Here is a 23322-nt window from a genome sequence, read left to right on the forward strand (position 1 = left end):
ACAAATGGAGTTAATGCCCCTTTAGTGTTTCTCAGTCCAGGAAGACGTTTGATGCATATCGAGGCCTTGCTAAGTTCCCCAGCTTTGTCCAAAAACAGCAGCGAACCTTTCAGACTTCCTGGGAACAGTCTTTTAGTGTTTTGATAATGATTTTCTTGTAAAAAATTCATGCATGACATGATTGGCAGTTTAATAGACAGTTTGTGCATTTTGTACACTGAACAAATCGAAATATTAATGGAATCCTTCATACGCAAAGGTGTAGGATAGGAAAATCCACTGTTAGGATCAGAACTTTACCCTAGGCACGAGACTTTATTGTCCCATATAAACGCCAAAAAATGTCGGAGTTTGAAGGAGCTTTACTCGATTGCCCACGCGGGGATTTTGTTCCACATACCCTTCGTCTACTAGCTTCGATCCCCACCCCCAATCCCCACTGTAATATTGCCAGATTTGTCTCTGCAATGACAATCAATTCAAACTACTGATAACAGGATTTACAAAGGATAAGTGTGAAGAAATGTGTACAAAGGTATCACTGAGTTCATGTGATGAAAATAAATATCACGGGTTCATTCATTTCTAAAAGACTTCGGTGGTACACCACCATCACCATTGCTACTACTACTACTACTACTACTACTACTAAAGCATGCTCCTTTATGTTGCAAATTTAGCTTGTTCTATCAGTTAAGACTTCACAGCAGTTTAGAGTCTATTTCTCATGGTTGTTGTTACTGTTGTTGGGTTTAACGCCATTTTTCAGCACACGATAGGCTATACATGGCGGCCAGTATTAATGGTGGAGGAAGAACCCGGGAAATTCCCGGAAAGAACCACCGACCCTCGAGAAGCTACTGGCAAGCTTTCTCACATGCCCACATTGGCCGAATCCGAGACTCGAACCTACGCAGACAGAGGTGAGATGGCAGTGATCCGTAACGGAGAGCGCTTTAGACCACTCGGCAATCGGGATCCCATTTCTCATGGCAATACTTTATGTGTTCTGCATGATAGCTGTTACGTGGTGATTTCGTTATCGTTATCTAGAGGATGATCGAGCACGGTGTTATTACTCAGGTCGAGTAAATAATAAAATATAAAATTTATAAATGGAATATATGGAGATCTAACCAGAAGTACAAAACAGAACTTCACCAGCCTCTGTATATAAAATGTTGAACATGAACTTTGAAGGACACATTTCTCTTAAAAAACAATGACCAAGTTTGAAAAAAATGCATTTAGCCGTTCTGTTTATACCGATAAGACAAATTTCATCATGGAATCGTGCGAACGATTGAAATCAATTGTCCGTCATAATTGTTTAACATAGTTACTTACCGATCCTTTCAAAATTCAATGCTGGTGGCAGTTTAGAGTCGACATAATCCTTTTGTCTGCTCTCTCTCTCTCTCTCTCTCTCTCTCTCTCTCGCCTCATTTCGGGTCATCATACGTAACTGGGTTGTCTCCTTCCTTTTCCCACTGTGTATGTGCATATACGTAGCTATTTCACTTTGAAAATTAATTACAGACAACCTAAATATTTGTCAGTATTTTATATCTGGGATCGAATATTATCCCCTTTCTTGTTACATTTGATATCGTCATATCGTATTTCAACAGAAACCAAGGCTAATATGTGTCATTTCGCGGCCTGACAGCTGATACACAAACCCTAGTACAGAACATTAATATATCTCCATGACATCTATTCAGCATCCATACCTAGACTATGACATAATCTAGACCTCTTAATAAATCATTTGTAGCGTGACGGGTTGTTATGCCGTCACTGCTGTAGGTGTGGAGTGCGTTGCTTCCAATATTTTATTAAACTTTTTTTTATAGAAGTCCCACCTGGGCTCGATTTTGTTTGGAAGTTAAATTAGTGAACGATAGGTGTAAAGCTCTGAACCCTCAGTCAGCAATGCCGACGGTTAAATGGTTGTATATGCAAAAAAAAAAAAAAAGCGAATTTCACGTATAACAATTTAATGACAATCCAATAGTCAAATGATTAAAATTTCACATGTACTCCCCTTCCGCTCGACCCTGTGATAGCCTATTGCATCATTTGATTAGTAGTGTGCGATAGCCTTCCACCTGTCGTTGTATTCTACTCATCTTTGTATTATTCTCTCATATTCCTTCAATTCCTTCTCCTCTTCCTCCTGACTTTCTCCAAATTCCTTCTCCTCATCGACTTCTCTATACTCCTCCTTATTTTCCATTTTCTCCGCCTTGACACCGTTTCCTCCTCCTCCCAAACCAGACTTGTTGACTCCGACTGCTCTGCTAGACTTACTTAGGTCTCCCATCTTAGAGTCTCGGGACTCACTGAACCGAAACTCATGCCCCCCCCCCCCCCCCGCCCAGAAAAAGCTAATTCTGAAAACACGAGGACGGTACAATATTTCCATTAACCCTCTCATCTCACACTACACCAACCTATCATCAGATAAAGGCTATTACATTTCTTCGGCGACGCGTTCATTCACATCGAAATACTCATACGTTCTTGTATGGTAAAACAACGTCGTAATAAATGCACGGTATCAATTACCTCTCATACATACATCACTAAATTGCGTCTCATCAGTACATATTCCTAATCCCATTATACTAAACAATATCACGGGAATCAGACGCATTTATTTTTTTAGATTACAACTCGTACAAACTACACAAATATTTAAATATCCATGCATCCATATTAACTAATCTTACACACTTCAAACATTTTCCAAATTCGCTCCTAACACATGTTTAAAATCTAACATATCACATGAATACATGCACTAGTTTACTACGAAGTAACGTAATAGCGAATGACAAAATTAATCCAGTCCGCAAGCTAACAATCTACATAATTGTCTACATAATACTCAACCTCATTTTTTCAAATACGCATATAAACTAAAGCTACAAAGGGAATTCTACGTACTAAACGATCATTGTAATTAAGTATACATATTACACATAACTACAATTACAATGCCGTAATATTCTGCAAAAACCGAGCAAATAACTTACTGACCTTTACGAAGCCTTGTCTTTCCTTAGAATCTTCTCTCTAAGTTTTACCGCCAAATTACGAATGGCTCTCTGGGAGTAACCCTATATTGCTCAGCAACCTTCATAGGCGAGACTAAATTTTCGCTTGCTCGTTAGAAGCTATGATTCGGATCGAAATTGTTATCACACCCTCCGTCTCAATTCCGATTGGATGTCGCTTTGACCCGATCCAATCAAACTTAGGACAATGTCCTTCTCGCTGTCGGTCCAACTGGGGACGGATTTAAAACTCGCCCCGTTCGTCGTGGGTTCCTCTGATCTTTGGACAAAGCTGTAACACATAGTTGGGAAGTCGCTCGATCTAACGCTTGTGCCGATTCAAGACGCTGGATTTTCTCTCTGGTCACAGTAACCTTGCGTAAGAGATTAACTTTAGCCTGCATTACCTTCGGTTAAATATACAGTACAACTTGGAGGTCCCGGGAAATATACAAAGGTAATCTTTAGCAATTTGGAAAGATACAGAGATAAAATATGGCACGTTTCGATTCAACCTTATGCATGGCAGAATTTAACATAAATGTGAGGTCATTCACATTTTTGAAAGGGTTGAAGTAACATTGCAAAATTATGAAAATAAAAGTTCCTTTTTGTGACTTGATGTCCTGTTCTCTTGTTGATAACCCCAAGAGAAAATTTGTGCAGCGTATATTATTATCTTTGTTTTTATACAGTTTGAAATGGCCTCCATCTGAGACAGCAAAGTCCCATCACTGGATGCTTTTGTAGAGCGATAACAATATTTAAGAGATCATATCTATGTTTCTAAGATTCTCGTTTGTTTACGCAAATATAACTAATTTTTGGGAATACGTTAAACGGAACATAAAGAAGATAACCCTCACTGACTTGAAAGAATGGCTAAATGAACAATATTTCTGCATATTGCACATTATAGGCAGAAAGAAAAATTTCCCTACAAAGGGTCTCTGTTAGTCACGAGGATGTCCAGAGGCAGGCTGATATTTCTGATGAGTAGGCATTGGAAAAACAAGCGATGGATTCAAACACGTATTTTATAGAAATCGCCTAAACTGAAGAAGTAAAAGCGAAGAAACGAGATAATATGCATGTTGTTTCAAAACATTATTCAAGAGCTAAGTCCAGAAAAGATGCACTTTGATGAGGAAAATGCGCTGTACAGCAAACAACGTTTCGGCTATTGGAGAAGGAAAGCATGTAATAGGTTTGATCTTATTTGGACAAAAATAGCACATCTAGTGGACCTGTTTAATAGAATTACGAAGACTAAAATGTGAAATGAATTTAATAATGTGAAACTGAATTAGATTCTTCACCAGAATTGTTTTTCTTAATTTAATTCACTTTTGTATGCACCTGCTTTGAATACAGATTTAAAAAATTAAAACCCGCTAATGTGAAGGAGTCAGTGGAAAATAAAGAATCTAAATGTACAGAGAGAATAAAGTAAGTAATAAATAAATGTGTAACGGTTGCGTAGTTATTAATGCATTTGTGCCTCTAATCCCGATTGTTTTCAAGGGTTTTTATGGTATTTTGGTTTACAGGAGTCTCTGTATGATACACTATGAAGTCTGATAGAGAAAGGAACAAAACAATAATGTTTAAAATCTCTTCAATAATAATAAACGCCATCCTGATTGAATCAAATGTTTCTGTTGCTCTTCTGTTTCCTTGATGGCATTTTTTTTGTATTTTAGAAGTGATGTTTCTGTCTGTGATATATCTTGTATTTGTCTAGTAGACACAGCTGTCTGCTGTTTTCAGACAGAGAAATAAATTTATGAACATGCAATAACATGAATTATTTCTAACTAATCGTCATTGATACGTACAAGCATTGTAAAGCTTACAGCAAAAATGTTTTGATGGTACTTCGCGTATCATTAACACCGTATCTGAAGTGTTTTACTTAAATGCATTTATAACTCTAACTCGTGTATTTCTAATTAGTCAGAAATTGTCATGACTTTAATTCATTTACTTTTTAATGGTAATATTATAGTAGATTTTTGTTTGATTTCTTTTCTTTTTTTGGCATCCATTGTATTTAAGTTTATTTACTCTGTACTTTTCATTTTCATGTATTCTAATATATTCTTTTCTACAAGGTGCGCAGTAAACGCATGTATTTTAAACTCAGTTAAAATATATTTAACATTTCCACACATTGGACAAGTCCTGAAATTCATTCCTTTATTTACGTAATTACATCTGAAATTAATTTGCACTATTGAATGTAATCCATCTGCAATAAAGCTTTGTTCAGATTTAGATTCATGTTGATTTATCTTACCAATCTTCGTACCAAAACGTAGAAGGTAAACAAAGTAAAAATGAAAACGAAAACAAGATTAGCAAAGAATCAGATGAGGATACTTCACAAATGGAAAGAGATAATTGTAGAGTTGAAAGTTCTCTGCAAGGTAAAAAACCATATCTGAAATTTTGTAAAACAAAACAACAACAAAATGATTATAAAACACAACAAGATGGTTTATTCACACAATACGGAAAATAAATAAAAGTAAATTCAACAAACTTACTATTTTAACTGATCTGTGGTAATATAGGTATTTTTGGACATCTTGTTAATTTATTCTAAAAAAATGTATTCACATAGTTTTTAGCTCAGACTTGTGGAAGATGTTGGACATTAGAACGAACAAGCAACACAACTGCAGCAAAATGCAACCATGTCAGCTTCTTACAAAACAATTCCAGATATACGTAAACATTTGAGGTAATACATACCAAGTTATCGATCGCAAAAACAAAACAATCATAAAACCAAAGAAAAAGAAACAGACTATATTTTCCATGTAGAAACTAATTCTGCTCACACAGTGGCATACATTTAACGATTCACTTTGTTTTGCATTTAAAGATTTCATTAGGTCCACCATGAGCAATAGTCTCTAAGGAAATCGTAAAGCTAAGTATACCACATTCGTTCACTATCAACTACTTAACAGCACATAGGGACAGGAAAGACATGTTAACACTGTACAACTAAATGTAAGATGCAAGGTACATTGCTAAATAGTATAGCCTTTGTAAATGCCCACTGAAACATAAAGAATATTCAAACCAATCTATCACGAAGTATGGATTTCTTTTACTGTTGCCTACAGGATGCGATTAAACAAACTGCATTAATGTTTTTAAAATTAGTCCATCATCACCAGTGGACGCTAAGGAATATGTAATGGTACTAATTCCAGTTTCTACTAGCCAGATAACTATCGACTTCTTAGTAGAAAACTAATATTTAAGTGACAAAATATTTACTGAGTCGATGTGTGCAAGGCAAACTTCGAACATCATAGAAATCGAGTAGCATTTCTTGGTAGATGAATGAGTACAACTGCATCAAGTGCAACGAAGTTAAATCTCGCACTTTCTCCTCTTGATCTGGGTGTGGAAACTATGAATGAGATAAAACTGATTTTGAAGAAAGCTGACTGAATACTATAGTGGTGTTAAACGAAACTAACAATAATATCTAAAGTGTTGAATTGAATGTAGGGAGGTATGGAAACTGTTTAGGGTGTTATATTTTGGTGTTTATGGATATGTACTCCGCTGAGCGGGATTTGTACAACAACAAGAACAACACAAACAAACACCCCTCCCCAACAAAACAAACAAATAACCTCCCCCCAAAAAAAATAACTGAAGTAAGGAAAAGCAAGTATAGAGGCATAACACAAAGAGAGAAGAACGAAACTGAAAGATACAGCGTTCTTGGAGAACTTACAGGAAATGATACAAGTTGAAAATAACATACTAAAAAATAAAAAATAAAACAAACTAAAACATAGCTCTTGCTTTTGGCTATTATGCATATGGAGATTTAGATTATATTCAGTGATCTCAATGAGACTTTACTAATCCAATTGTTAACATAAATTGCAATGTATCAATTTGATTACAGGCAACATATTTAGCTGCTGGGTATTTCTATATTTCGATTAACTCGTAAACAGTATATTCGTTTAGGTCGATGGCCGTAAATGAAGCAATGTTTAAATTTTAAAGGAATTTTACAGCTTTGAACTGTTAATGAGAAAGTGTTGAATATTTTAAATACAACAAAAAATTTATAATGACTTCTTATAAGAATTAAATATTGTACTTTACATAAAACAGGGGTGTATTTTTTAGAATTCCCTGAGATCCGATTGAGATTCACACAGGAATGTAATACAGTTTGTGGATTGTTGGAACCTACATGTCTACACGTTATATCGTAGATAACATATACTATTCTTTAAGTTGCCTTTTTAAAGTTTATTTTAAAGTTTAGAGGTGTACACATAAGAGATTGATTAAAAGACTCAGAGATAAATACGGAGAAATAATAAATCTTTTCACATGAAGGTAATTGTTGTGATGACGCATGCCTGATGTGCATATTTATCTCTAGATAAATTGGAGAGATCTATGTTATAGGTTCTGTTGACTGTCGTTTCGCTTTTAGAATTAAGACAAATAAAAAAGAAAATGCTGCAGTTCTAGGCGAAACCGTTAACAAGGCCTTACATATGTCACCAGAGAACTGTTTAAAATATCTGTCTGGTGCCAGTTAATATTGATGAAATAGACAAAAGAATTAAAGTAATGTGAATAGATGTAAATGATTTAGTACAAATGATTAGAACTGATAGAAAGGTTTTAAAAAGTTTGATGAAACTAATCTCGCATAAAGTGATAAAATGGATTAACGGAATCGAACACCTAAATAGGTATAATGAGTTTTGCAGCCAACGGTCTAGCAGTTATAAGATGCAGGTTTCTGTTCAAGTTTTTTTTTTATCCCGATGTATCTAATTGAAGGTTACCAACGAAAAATCCAATAGATAAATGAGGACAGTTCTTAGACACTTAGGTACTGCTATGAAATATTTAAATGACTAGGTTTAATGATTGTATACTTGAACAACCGGGGCAGCTTTTTCTCTATATCGTCTACTTATAGCAGTGACGGTATTCTTGTTTTCCACAATTCCCATAGTGAGGCTAAACTTGTAAACCAAGGGAAAAACAAAGCAAGCAACCGAATATACTTCTAATGATAATTCTAATGCGCGTTTGTGGTAAATCCGCGTAAGAAGTCACTAAGTCTTTACGTGAATTCACGGTAAAATTCAAAGTAATATTCTTCATTGAGTATTATGGAGACTATCAAATTGTTCGTTGAATAAAACAACAATAACCACTTCAGCTATTAATATTTGAATATCTTTCTTCACTGCATTACAATTCAAACAATTGGTTATCACTGAATTAACAAATACGTGAAGATCCCAGGTGTATATGTTACAAGTCTGATATACGTCAAAATTGAGAATTTCGCTTTCTGATTCGATTATATAGAAAACTGTGTTCCAATTGAAAAATTGATTCCAGGCTTTCAGTGAACCATCTACTTATTTCGGAATGTCTCATTGTCCGTCAGTAAGCTTCTCCAGTTTTAACCAGTTGTAAACTTGGACACTCTGATCTTTCTACAGTTAAACTATCCTCCTTGGATTACGTTGTTTTTTTACTTGAACTTAGTACATCGTTCTTGGGATTTACGAATGAAACTACAAACGCATTAGACACGAATCATTAAAATATAAACTCATTAATAGGCTTTTATAATTGCAAATTTCGTTAACTAAATGACGCCCTCAAAATTATTATTATAAAATAATATACATGATATAGATATTCATAACTATACAAAAATAATGCTAACTGCATATATATTGATTGTACATATCGATTGTAGGTTCTTCATATCATTTAAGATGTAGGTGAGAGAAGATGCTCAGCCTGTAGTGGTGTAAGCAAGGTCTGTAGAATGCTCGTGAAACATATCTCCACATATTAATGTGATGAACATTTTAAGTAAAAGTACCACATCATTTTAGGGGCCCCGAGTGGCCGAGTGGTCTAAAGCGCTCTCAGTTACGGATCACTGCCATCTCACCTCTGTATGCGTGGGTTCGAGTCTCGGTGGGTATGTGAGAAAGCTTGCCAGTAGCTTCTCGTCGGTCGTGTTTTTTTCCGGGGTTTTCCCGGGTTCTTTTTCCACCATTAATACTGGCCGCCATGTATAGCCTATCTTGTGCTGAAAAATGGCGTTAAACCCTAAAACAACAACAACAAAAACCACATCATTTTCTTGATATGAAATGCAACAGGTATTCGAATCGGTTAGAACAACAAAACTGGAGAACATATAATAAATTATAATTTGAGCAAGTTACATTTGGAGCTGTTAATGCACAAAATACTTGTGTTCGAGTTTTACATTTAGTGGTGTATGCAAAGAAATTTAGAATACCAGCTGACTTTGAGATGCTAGCAGATCATTCTCATGCACCTTTCCTCATGTATCCGATGTTTTAGGTAATGCATAGCTTGCTTAATAACACTGTCCTAACAATAGATACAATTTGGTGTTGTGCTTGCAGTATAATTATTTCATTCAATTGATAATAAACATTGTAATCTAGAAGTGGACAAAGACGGTATTTACATTCCTAACGTAGTGTTATCTTTTTGGTTTTCATTTATTGCATAAAAATACCCCCAAAACCCAACATCCCCCAAAACAATAACAAAACCTCCCAAACAAAAAACAAAAAAACCAAAAAAAAACAACAACAAAAAAAAAAAACAAAAAAAAACAAACAAACATATGCGGCATGAAGATTTACGTCTTAATAAATCACTATTATTCTTTGAGCTAAATATTTTTACATTAAAATCCTATTTTGTAAAATGTCTAATGAAATAAATGAATTTTGACCAGTTACACATAGATGCGTCATTTATTAAATTTCGTGTTCTCTGTGTTTTAGTCTGTGTAGTTGCTAATCAATGCACAATCAAAATATTAGCAAATGGTCAAGGGAAGCGATGTTTACCATTTGAAATATGATTGATCCACGCTTATTTCAGAGTTGTCTAAAAATTGGCGAGTGCTGGAATTATAATTTCCTCATTTATGTATTATGTGGGCATGGTCTTCGCAAAATATTTTAGTTGTTTTCATTTTTCAGTGGTATATTACTATTCTTTACTAAACTAGTCTTTTATTTACTTACTATCTACTGAACTCTTTTGGATATCTTGAGAAAATTTGAATGATTTTGTATCACGATTCGAGCTTGTGTCCTGAAAAAGTATGCATATTTGATCAACATGTTGAAAGTTATTTCTATTTTAATTACCGACTGAGTCCGTCTGTATCATTTTTGTCCTGTTAATGACTCCAAAAACCTTTACGATATTTTCATCAAATCTCAGCATGTATTTGTATCAGTGTTTGTGTTCCAAAGATTCGACCGTGTCCGATTAGTACTTTACGAGTTATCTCCCCTATAATTGTACAAGTATTTACTTACAAATCTTGGGTGTGTTTGAGGGTGCGTGCGTGCCTGTGTGTACATTAGGGGTTAGGAGATGAAATACTATTTCTTCAAACGGTGAAAATAATATTAAAATATTAAAAAAAATTTGGGATCTGAGTTAAATAAAAAGAAAATTTACATTTATACAATATAGTTAAAAAAGAATTTAACTACATTCGTAAGTAGAAATAATATTGAAAGAGAAAAAGCTTTTGTGGCATTGTCGTTTGGATGTCGTTTGCATCATCATATTAGAGATTACATGCAGGGAACTGATTCTTATGTAATAATTTGGGTCCGAGTCCAGATGATCTTTAGCTATGAGAATGTTTTGAAAAGTTGATAAAGTCATAGACCGAGTGAACAACATGAAGGTTAAAAAACACAATCATTATATTATTTTTACAATTTCAATACAAAAAGCATTCAAATGGTTCATTGGCAGCATATTAGTATAGCAGTATGCATTTATCAGTCAGTCGTCAATAAGGGCCACCTTTATCGAAGGCTGGATTTTGCCAATAAGTCCAATTTGATTTTGGTCACTGCACAACACAATAAGAAACCAGATGATGGCTAACGTGGGTAATCTAAAATGTTTTCCAAGGGGGAAAAATTGCATGTATGTATAGATTTTATTTGAAACAGAAAAGAAGCTATCCATGATTTCTTGCTTGCTAAAGAATCTTATTTCTTAGATTTGAGCAAACACACGAGCATAGTGGTAGATCCGTAAAATCATCATAAAATTCCAAAGGGACGGGAAAATCCCGAAAGCCCTGCATCTGTGAGAATATTATGAAAAGCAGTCAAAACATTCAATCACGGGCAACTCTAGTGTCGATCGTATAGAGTGTATTAAGTAGGCTAATCTCTTGCATTATACAATGCGATATACCGCTGCCGATTACTGGAGGGACTACACTATGCGAACTATGGATCGACTGAAACAAAATATTTACATTAAAATAATAAGAGACACGTTGAGATGACTGGATGAAATTAACAGGAAATATCAAATATTATCACGCTGCAAAGGTATTCAAAACCAACGGTAACATTAAAGGTAGAAACTCTTATATACGTTAAGACTTAAATAATGAATTTTGCTCTGAAGGTTATAAAAAGGTATAAAGTTCAAAAGCATGGTTAAGTGACACCTAACATGAAATCTGCTTAATGTTAAATATTAGACTAACATTTTCACCTTCTGAAATGAGTTATGTCGTGGCACTGGACGCTGGGGGAAAATGGGAACACTGTTACAAGTGGCTGACCAATTAGCTAAACTAAATGAGGGGTGTGTGTTTCCTTGAAGAAATTAAAGGATTTAAGTAATTTCCCTCGCGACAGTATTTAGTCTACGTTTCTGAAAGGGCCAAGAAGTTTTTAGCTTCCTGAAATAACAAGTACTTCTAGTTAAGCTGTCCAAGGGACGGGTGTCTGGAAGGTGAGGGACACGGACTTACATGAAAGAGAGATTCGGCTTCATAGAAAAGAAAGTGAGTCTCGGAAAGCACAAGGTTAGTCACAATTACATGTGATTACTCATTGATATAAGCTTGTAATTATTTGTTGCTTAAATATATACATCAATTTTATCTTTTGCATTCATTTGTCTTGAATGTAATATGGCTTATGTATTCTAAGAATGTCACACAATATTGCCTTGATATGAATGCGGAGAGAGTTATTCGAATTGACTCCTTTGCATTTGATAGGAATTTTGTGTAAAGAATTTGTGAAATTATCGGTCTTAATCATGTACACAAGGAAGTGACTTCACTATGTCTGGAAATATTATGCCAATGAATTACTGGTTAGCAAGCAGTATGGCTGGGACAAGACGTGTAGTCAATTAATTCAACTGTGTAATGAAGTTGCGAATTATTTTGAATTGAGCAATCGACGCATGCTGACCGACACATAGTCCATATAGTGATTTATACTCCACAGGGGCGTAGTAAAGTTTATTGTGTCCACGTTATGTCATAGACATATTCCATTCAGGAATGCGGCTACCTGCTAGGGAAGATATTAAATTCATGGTAATAGGATCGAGTTACAGCGTCAGGTAGCGGACGGACCCATACTAGCCTTAGTTCTGTTGAACGATAAGAGGATATTTGACGTATCGATATTGAGGATTATTGTTTGATCCCAGAAGAAAAAAGGCTGACAAATACGTAGGTTGTGGATTATGCATTTATTTCAAAGGAGGAATATGGCTCCATATGTGCTCCACGCAGGAGAAACGACAGCGGTACGGTTGATCAGGCAGAAGAGTCTGGAGAAAGAGAGCAGGTCTCACTGGACAGTTTATCTGGTGAATTTTCATCCGACAATGACCTATTGCAGAACAATGAGAATAATTTTACACTGACGATACCAATAAAAACAAACTAATGATTTGTGTAGAAAGCATGCCTGTGAGATTTTGACTGTGGCAATCAGGTTAATTCCTCTTACACCCTAAAAACAAATAAACAAATTATTTCAAAACATATGCGTGAATTTTTTCTTCTTGCCTGTATATATAATTTTGTGGTTATGAACTTATATGTTTGCTTTGAGATGCATTCATTTATTTCCTAGACAATATGTGTAATGAAAAGTTCAAATCCAGGCTGCTAACATAATTTTTACGATAAAAATTACAACAGATGGCAACGCCTTGACTCTTCGCTTGGGCCTCTTGATTTAAAATCAGCATGTTAGTGTCTTCATTACAACACCCCAACCCCCTCCCCAACGTTCGTTTGTTTATCGTGGCCTTTTATAGTCCATTCTTTATTTAAATCTCAATTTAAGAAGACAGTTATCACGTTGGGAATATTTCATCGACAAGTTTATGGCTTGGGTTTAAGATTTCATTTATTGTAAGACGGAAGCTGCAATAAAACTGAAGCAACCCGTCAATGCATATGTCGTCGGCTTACTAAGTGTTGACTGTATATATAGGTCATTACAATCTGTGTTCAATCAGGACACTTTTAACAGATATACAATGTTTTATGGTGAAAAACAAAGTAATAAACAATATTCATTTCCCATTTCGAGGAGCTGCGTGGGCAAAATAATTGTTGATAAGAATAAAGTCAGAATTGTATGTATGTATGTATGTATGTATGTATGTATGTATGTATGTATGTATGTATGTATGTATGTATGTATGTATGAATGAATGAATGAATATATACGGACATCGAATTTGTGTTCAGTCATAGGGTGCATACGAGTGTCACTCATAGGGTGCATACGAGTGTCACTGATAGGTGCATACGAGTGTCACTGATAGGGTGCATACGAGTGTCACTCATAGGGTGCATACGAGTGTCACTGATAGGGTGCATACGAGTGTCACTCATAGGGTGCATACGAGTGTCACTGATAGGGTGCATACGAGTGTCACTGATAGGGTGCATATTAGTGTCACTCATAGGGTGCATACGAGTGTCACTGATAGGGTACATACGAGTGTCACTCATAGGGTGCATACGAGTGTCACTCAAAGGGTGCGTACGAGTGTCACATATAGTGTACATAAGTGTGTCATATATAAACTGCAAATAATTTTTTCGTCTTCTTTGTAGCCATTTCAAAGCCGAATATGTCTTTTGAAATACCCAGTGAATTACCCTATGTTCTGTATCAATATCACCATTCGTGTAACGTAAACATTCCCACACGTTTGAAACGAAGCAAACCATTTGGGTGTATTCATATAAACAAACACAAATCAACTTTCTCCAGTTTGTTCAAACACTGCCATTATCTTTATAAGCTCACGAGGAAATGCATGCATTTGACAATCTTGTGGCTAGCAGAGGGTGTTACGACTGTATGGTCATAAATTATACAACACTAAGAAGGAAAACCAAGGAGTTTTATAAAACTCAACAAATAAGTTGATTATCAAAGTTACAAAATGAATGTAAGAGGAACTTACAGCGTTATGAAGCGAATACAAAATAATCATAAAATGATCAATCCAGGTAAAAAAGAATCGAATGTTCCGAATGAATTTCAGATCCTCTAATGTACGTATTACAATGGCATTGTCTTGAACTCTTTTGAATAATTCACAGCTGTCTCAGAATAATGTTCTTGTGTAATGAGCACTTTTTAATTCTAATGTACAATCCCACCACATGTCTCCTCTCAAATTATCTAAACACAACATTAAACACGTCTGCAGTCTGATTTCATCAGGTTTTCAAGTAGTCCATGCAGTCTTCACTGGGTCTCGTTTGTACTTTGAAGTATTTATACAAATATTACAACTTATTATATGCTCATTTTCCCCCCGTTAACTTTACATTGTCAGAATCGTTCAATATTTCCCGATACTGAACGCGCGCGACAATACACATATAGCATTCACGTGAATAAAGGAACTACTTTCTATTGTAAACAAACAATGACGCAGACACCAGCACTTTTGATTGTAAACAAATCAGATACACTCGCGTAAGAGGCTCTTTACGTTGTGGTTATTTAAATTTGTTTCTGAATGAACTAAAACATGTTTTGTGGACTGCAAAAAAACCCAGCTGTTTTGGCACATTCCGCGTTGATATAATGTTACGGATTTAGGCTAGCTACATTATATAAAAGACGGACGATTATGTCCTTACAAATGACATACAAGTGACAAGGCATATACTGTCTTCTTTATCTGGTGATAAGAATTTCAAAATAAAATATACTTACAGTTTTACATCCTGAATTTCCTCAAAATGTTTTTTCTTAATTCTGCAAATCCGAATTACATGAGCCATGTCATAGGTTTTCAATCTGGATTACACATTTCGCAAGAGTGCTGTAATTTCGATGATAAGTGCAATTGCATCCCCCTTACTGCACTCAAAATGAAATACACATCAAGTTCCATAGCGTCTTTTTGAAAATTGCAATTGAAAGACTTAATATTTTTCCCACGTTATTATTTCAAACATTCAATGCCAGAAACAGAAACACATTTGCAGACGTAAACACGCTTCTCCCGCGCCACTTCAATCCGATGTATTTCATGTATAATTTGCACAGATGAATCCAGTCCAAAATCACAAACTTTCGTCGAATCGAAACAAAATACCAAAATATATTCACCCCAGATCAAATGGAAAAGTCATTACAATGCGCATTCATTCACAATATGACTGCAAATTTCAATTTTAACTAGACACGCCATTTTCTTTCGAAAGTTATGTCGACCGCGCGACTAAGTTCAAATTTATCTGGGAGGAGCTATGTGCGCATTAATAATGATGTCATTTTGTAATGTCAAATCTGCGCTTGTGAATTTAGTTTGGAATACGGCATTCATTCATTTACGTTGTTTCTTGCAGTGTATTTTGTTTATATAATTAAACCTTAGGTAGAATAAAAAAAATGAGCATATAATAAAAAGGTTACTGCATTTGTATGGGAAAATATGAACTCGTTTTGTCGGAAGGATATACTGCACTCACAAGTTCGTGCAGTATCCATCCGAAAACTCGTTCACATTTTCCCATACAAATGCAGTAACATATAATATAAGAAGTACAAATGTTTGAGAAGACTTTCTTCACAACAAGATTAAATATTGTCTAATAGATTAAACTTAATTGGATGCTTTGCCCATTTTAGGTATAAATTCAGGACCGGCCTTAGTGAAAGACGAAGAAGGTGGTTGCTTTGGGCTTGCGCAGTCCTGGCCACGCTCTCCAGTTGACAAATATAATATAGGCATACGACGGCAACTCATCTGACCGGGCTCCGCTGATAGCGTGGGACCTTTGGACCTCGCAAACTATAAGCCCTCGTCTGAGTATAATATATTCGAAGAGAGGGAACTACTTACATTCAGAACCATCTTCTCTTCGTCCTGAGAGAAATGAACATTCCATAAGACTGAAATCGTCGTATGTCATGCATACACTTAGTTCGGGTAGAGTTTCAATGTCCAGGCGTTTCTAGCTAAACTGACCAAGGTTGTATTTCTTAAAATAAATTTTAAATACGTTTCAACTAGAAACGATTTGCAAGTTTTAATTTCCATTTTAGAGACAAGTATCCTCATGTTCTAATAAAATAAAATAAAAATACAGAATTTTTTTTTCGAACCGAGTCTTGATACAAACAAATCGATTTCTTATAGGAGCAAATCTTGTGCTACACCACTAGTGTTTGTTATAGCTTCATACACATACTGGATATATAGTCATGTGTTAATTTTATTCTAGGTTAAATCGGACATTTTAAATGGTGTTGGAACCTCATAAGTGTTAACTACATATGCTTCTTTTTACATTTCTTTTATAATTTAGTATCATTTCTTTGACAAAACCAATATTACTTAGTAGCTGACATATTTTCCAGGTACAATGTCCTATCAGAACATTAGTCGACCCCGAGGGTAGCACAAATGTATTTGAAAGTAAGACAAGAAACGGATAATCTGACCAAGGTGTTGAACTAGATTTCAGGAAGGGCAGTGTGGTCGTGTTTGTGTCAGGGAAAAGATTGCTTAAAAATCTTTCGCCCGCATTGATTGTACTTTCAGAAGCTGATATAGCTTACTCTGGCAAGATTTGTTTTCCATATTTTAATAGCTGCTAACGTAGATGTACTTCGGACTTTTTTTTAGGGTAATCATTCGGTCACATGGAAGCAGTCACTTTACCAGCTTTGTGTAACATAGACAGTACATAGTCTACATAATAACTGTAGAGCGCTAACATAAAGACCAGATATGTATTATTACTATTATTAGGACAGAACGTTTGAATAAAAGTAATAATGTTGAAGTTTTATAAAAACTGTCTTATAAGTAAGTTATCAGTAAATTATATTGAAATTAATTTCTACTAAAATATACTGAGATTAATTCATTTATTTTTTTTATTAAAACTATATACTAATTTAATAAAGATTGCGCCCTTATGAGCAAATGCAAATCTCCCTTGCACAATACATTTCTCTTGTATAAAAAAGTCAGCAAAAATTACAATCGGTAAGTTGTGTAAGTTGCTGAACTAGCGGATTCCTAAAATTCTCTTTGACTGAGCAAGTTATAAGCCCCACGCATTTTTTGATAGGAATAAGGTCATGCGGCATAATTGTCTGTCAAATGACGTACTCAGACACGGACTATTCAGTATGAAAGAAATGGGTGCCTCATTCTGATTCGAAATGAACAAACTCTAGCAACTTGACGAATGTCAATGAGGATGCGTTCAAACGTGCGTATAAGTTAAGAACAAGCTTACGCAAAATTAGTTCATTAGTTCAGAATAAGAAAGAGTCTGTCTCTCCTTGCAGGCTAGAACCATCTGTGTCCGTAAACTTTTTTGAAAAAAAGGCACTTTTTATATTTGAGATGTTAACGGTAAAGTTCATATTTTTCAACATTTTGCGTTCAACTATTGAACTTTATACTCTTTATACTCTTTGGCGGTCATGAAGTTAATCGAGATATAACTATCTGTACTATATTCTAAATGCAGAAATTATACAAATGTATGAAGGTGGTAAGCTCGAAGGAAAAGTGTAATCTTATATGTTTTTCGTGTATTTTGAATATAAAGGTTGTATAGATGTATCTCTAGAATGTTGTATTATATCTATCAATTATTTAAATAAAGTTCGTTCGTTCAGAATCAGAAAGAGTCTGTCTCTCCTTGCATAAAGAGTCTGTCACTGTCCCTCCTTGAAGTCGATCCTGACGTACCTTCGCTTGCCGTATTATCCCTCTCTAAAACCATGGACAAAGCCATTTCTAAACTTATGAGTAATTCCTTCTCATAGCCAGAAATGATAAGAAGGTTATGATACAAAAGCCTTATCATAACATTATTATTATTTGCTAATTTGAATTTTGCTTGTATAGCGGCAACATGTAAGTCGCAAGCAATTAATCATCCCCTTTGACAAATTCTTACGTGTTTCTGATAAAAAGTTGTGGAATACAAAATATTCATATTGCATTTTCTCATCAAAGCAACCAATGGTATGCTATATCGCAGAAACTTGAAACTTGCCGCAATTATTCTTGAGATGTCACTAATGAATTTACAGTTTGAACATGAATGGAGCATATCAGGTTCAGAGAGGCCATATGTCAAAAGGTAGAAACGTTTTGTAATGCTTCTAACACTACTATAAAGAAGGAAATCAATCTGCTTTGTGTTACGTCTAGACATTTTTGAAATTAAATAACAAGATCAAATAACACGCAACAATAAATTGCAATTTCCAAAATTAAATAAAATATAAGATCAAACAAAGTGAAAGAATTCAATTAAATTACAGTGTTTGAATTTCTACAATGTAATCCGCATAATGTGCTATAAATTTCTCATTAGTCCGGAAACTGTTCTAAAGTATTCTGAATGAAGTTTGTATAGTGATTATGTGTTATCATGATAACAACACTGAATTCAATAGAAATATTAATCCAAATGTTATTATTTCAATGTAATTTCGTTAATGAAGTATATTACTTAAGTCCTCGAAAAGTTTCACATAATTGGATTGAATGAATTCAATATCAAAGTCCTTGAATATAATCGCATAATCATCAAAGTACTGTTTTAAGCAAAGGTTATTCACTATGCTATATCCACCAACATGTAAATCTCAAATTCCTCGCTGACTATTACTAATGCCGTGTATGAATGACAGAATAAACACGGTGCATATATCTTCAGTGGGGCCTCGAATGGCCGAGTGGTCTAAAGCGCTCTCCGTTACGGATCATTGCCATCTCACCTCTGTCTGCGTGGGTCTGAGTCTCCGATTCGGTCAATGTGGGTATGTGAGAAAGCTTGCCAGTAGCTTCTCGTGGGTCGATGGTTCTTCCCGGGGTTTTCCCGGGTTCTTCCTCCACCATTAATGTATAGCCTATCGTGTGCTGAAAAATGGCGTTAAACCCTACAACAACAACAACAACAACAAAAATATATCTTTAGTTGATTCGTTTTAGACTCTAACGTGTCGGGTTCTATTCTCAGCTCTGTCATGTAAAATAATTAGTTGTAACACATTTTAATCACTGTTTATTATTTACGTTCATTCACTAGTTTCAACCCAAATATTATTTACTTCTATCGTATTTCATACGAAGAATTTCTAATAATTTCTGTTACGAAATGGGGAAAAAAAATTCCACAAAATCAAATTATGAACTAAATTGGTCAAAATATGCCAGGATTATGTTTGAATGTTACCCCACGAACAGCTGACGTTATGATACTCGTACAGACAGGGAACCATTGTAGTACTAGTCTGATTTCGAAATAAACTCACGAAACGGATAAAAGTACAAATTTCAGTTCATTCTTGCACAATGTCATTACCTACTAGTCGTACAAAGTAAACAGTTTATACTGAATCGGGTGAAAAAACGGCTAATTATATGAAGTCTGTCTGTTTGGCAAGATCTGTCAGTTATATTTCTTGAATTTATATGCACAATCAGAGATTGATTTGTTGAATTTGATAATTTTAATGTTGATTGAACTTTTTCCAATCTGTATGATGTAACCATCCCTGTAAATAGATATAGTTTATTCAAGAAAGACCTTAATAAGGCTAAAAAGGTGGAATAATTGGGATATACCGATGAACCGTCAGTGCCGTGGGATGAGTATTTTGATAAGTTAAAACTACGTAGATGCAACTGTAAAAGTAAAGACTGTAATTTCTATGAGTGCCGGAAAAGGGGGTTAGGGTTGGGTCATCCACATGAGGGTTCGAGTTGGGTCATTTTCTTAAATTTTAGTGTTGGGCAATCGTGAAATGTCAGGTAGGATAAAGGACATTAAAAAACCAAACGGTTATATACGACTGTATTGTTTTGTAAACACTTTCCCGAAAACCAACTTTTGACATGACTTCTGGGTCAAAGTTTTTTTTAAACAAAAGTCTTTTTAAAGGAGTATCTTAATATTCAGCGTACTCAAGGACCTTTCTGTTTATCTTGATTTTCCGATGAATGTAGTAGAAAACGAGCCAAAGCATGTGCTAAAATTTTTCTGAATCCATTTATTTCTCTAAGTACCTTGCATCTCATTTTTTTATGATTATAGCTTCAAATAGTAAATAAACAGGTGTGGAGCAAAAATAAATTAAGCTCCCAATAACAGTATTTTGGTTTGATTTGCGTATTACAAATGATATCATAAACTGTCTTCGCCAAGAACTATCTGAATAGACTTAGAGGCACACATTTACTCAGGACGCAATGTGAAGGCATGCTTTTGAAATTCAGAATTTATATATGCCTACCTTGCCTAAACTATATGGGAGATTTTTTATTCGTTCAATTTTGTGCTTTGTCTTTTGTGGACAAATATGCAGATAAAGTCATCCCCATTAATATGTTATATAACTTCCCCTCCAATGTGAATAATACACACAAACGTAACATATATCTATACATACCCAATAGTCCCTTACCCATATGTTCCTTAAATCAAATATCTTATAAAAAAGCCCTTTATCATATTTATTGAAATCTAGGCCTCTTGGTAATAGTTTTGTTTTTGTTTTAAACAATTTTGAAATTTTTTACTAACTTAGTACATAATTAATTGCGCATTTAATTAATTTGTCTTTCCTGGTATGAGGAGTGGTAGCCGTATATGTTTAAATCTTTGACCTCTGTTTTATTATTTCAAAAAAAAAACAAAACAAAACAATAAATATCCACGTGTATGGTACCAACATTTTAAAGTGGTACTGTTCTTTGAAAATGTTTTTACATTTCCGAGTCATGATCACTCAAGGGCACAGTTTACATTATTACGTACTAGACAAATTTAATAGCCCTAGTGCAAGATATATATATTTTCGAATCACGTGTTTCCGGTTCGTGTTGCGGAAATAACAAGAAATTACGTGTAATTTTAAGGCTATGTTAGAAATTTATCATTTTCCTGCTATATAAACTGAAGTCACCTATATGCTGCACACGAATGCCTGTTCTAAGTACACTTCTGGAACAAAAACAGGTAAGTAAATTGCAAGTGTGGTCATTTGTATCCTCCGGAAATTAATCATTAATCGTGATATTCCATCTCTTTTGGACGGCATAAACCATATAAAAAGTATTTAAATATATGTTTCTTCAGTACGAAATAGGCTTATTTGAACTCAGATTCATATCACGGTCCCCGCTATTGTGATTTGCTGAATCCATATACGAATCGTATGTTTAGCCGTGACATGTTTTTTATTTAGTTATTTCTTTATTTTGTAGCCATGAACACCCTGTTAGTACTCTGCATAATTGCATTAATTTCAACCATCGGTATGGCTTCCGGATACCTCATCGGAAGCCCCTACGGCGGTTACGGAGGTTATGGAGGAGGAGGAGGTAGCGGGTTTTCATGTGAGTAGCACATACGTATTTTCATGTCGTACGAAACGTATAACTGTTTGAAACATGGACCGTACTCATATCGTCCTTTATTTCTCTTTATGATCCTCGGGGATTGAATATTGCATTGCATTTGGTGACGATATTGTTTCATTTGTGCTACCCCATGGTTTATTTTATAAATATTGTCATTTACAATACTCTTCTCGAATGCAGTAGAAACATAAGCTTATATATATATATATATATATATATATATATATATATATATATATATATATATATATATATATATATATATGAAAACAAACCTACAATTTGGACTAATTTTGTAAACTTTGACATATTATTAGACATATTATTATAAGACAATGTGAGTTCTGTACCATTTCAACGTTAACATCCACATTGCTTAATCTTTTTGCAGTTATCTTCCTGATTATTATCCTCATAATTTTCATGCAAGGCTCTAGTTTTGGAAAGTAGTTAGCAGACCATAAAACTATGGTAAGTACGTAAACTGAACGTTTCTTTCTTCCTTTGGCTTTTGTTATGAACATATATATATACATTCTACATGCATATTATATATATTTCATAATTTCCAACGGTTATATATCAGAATGTATCGTATCATTCTTGACAGGACAGAACTAGACTTTCATTTATTCCCTTACTTTTCGAAACGTACTACGGTATGAACAAAACAATTCATTAGCGAAAATGGGTACATAACGTGCTTGGAATCAACCAGAACGACTGGATAAAATCACAAATTCTTGCTGCCAGATGCATCGCTTTGTAAATATGAGACAATTTATATATTTTGTGTGTACACCAGGAGACGTGGACATAAAATATTTTGGATATTCCAGGGACTTTGTTATGTAACTGACTTACATTCCTCTAGTGCATAGATATATAGATAGACAGGCAGATATATAAATTCTTGTTAGATCCATATAAGAATAATCGAAGTCAATGAGAATGAGAAATCTACTTCTTAGATTGATGCACAGACATTTTCGACAAAACCACAAAGTCTGTTTATATGTAAATATGAACATATAGGCCAGTTATATTTGCCATAATGGTTTGCTTTTCCTTTCCAGGAATACCAGACGACTTTCATTTGGCTGAAGTTTTTGTATTGTTTAATTTTGGTAACAGAATTTTAACCTATGACACCAAATTGGATGGGCGAATTGTAGCTGAGATACATAATTATTTATTACAATACATTCATATATATTCATATTGATATATATATATATATGATAATAAATTATACTTACATTACTAATGCTGTTTTGGTAATGTTAGAAAATATTGTATTCGGTATATTACTCACGGAGTATTATGTTCAAGGCTCCAACTCACATTCTCTCCATCTAACCCACTCTCTCTCCTTAGTGGTTCTCCCTTTCTCTGACATAATTTTCTCTTCCACTATCATGAGCATGGGAAATTACCAATTTAA

Source organism: Sinohyriopsis cumingii, chromosome 6, assembly GCF_028554795.1.
Source record: "Sinohyriopsis cumingii isolate HCF-2022 chromosome 6, ASM2855479v2, whole genome shotgun sequence".
NCBI classification, from domain to species: domain Eukaryota; kingdom Metazoa; phylum Mollusca; class Bivalvia; order Unionida; family Unionidae; genus Sinohyriopsis; species Sinohyriopsis cumingii.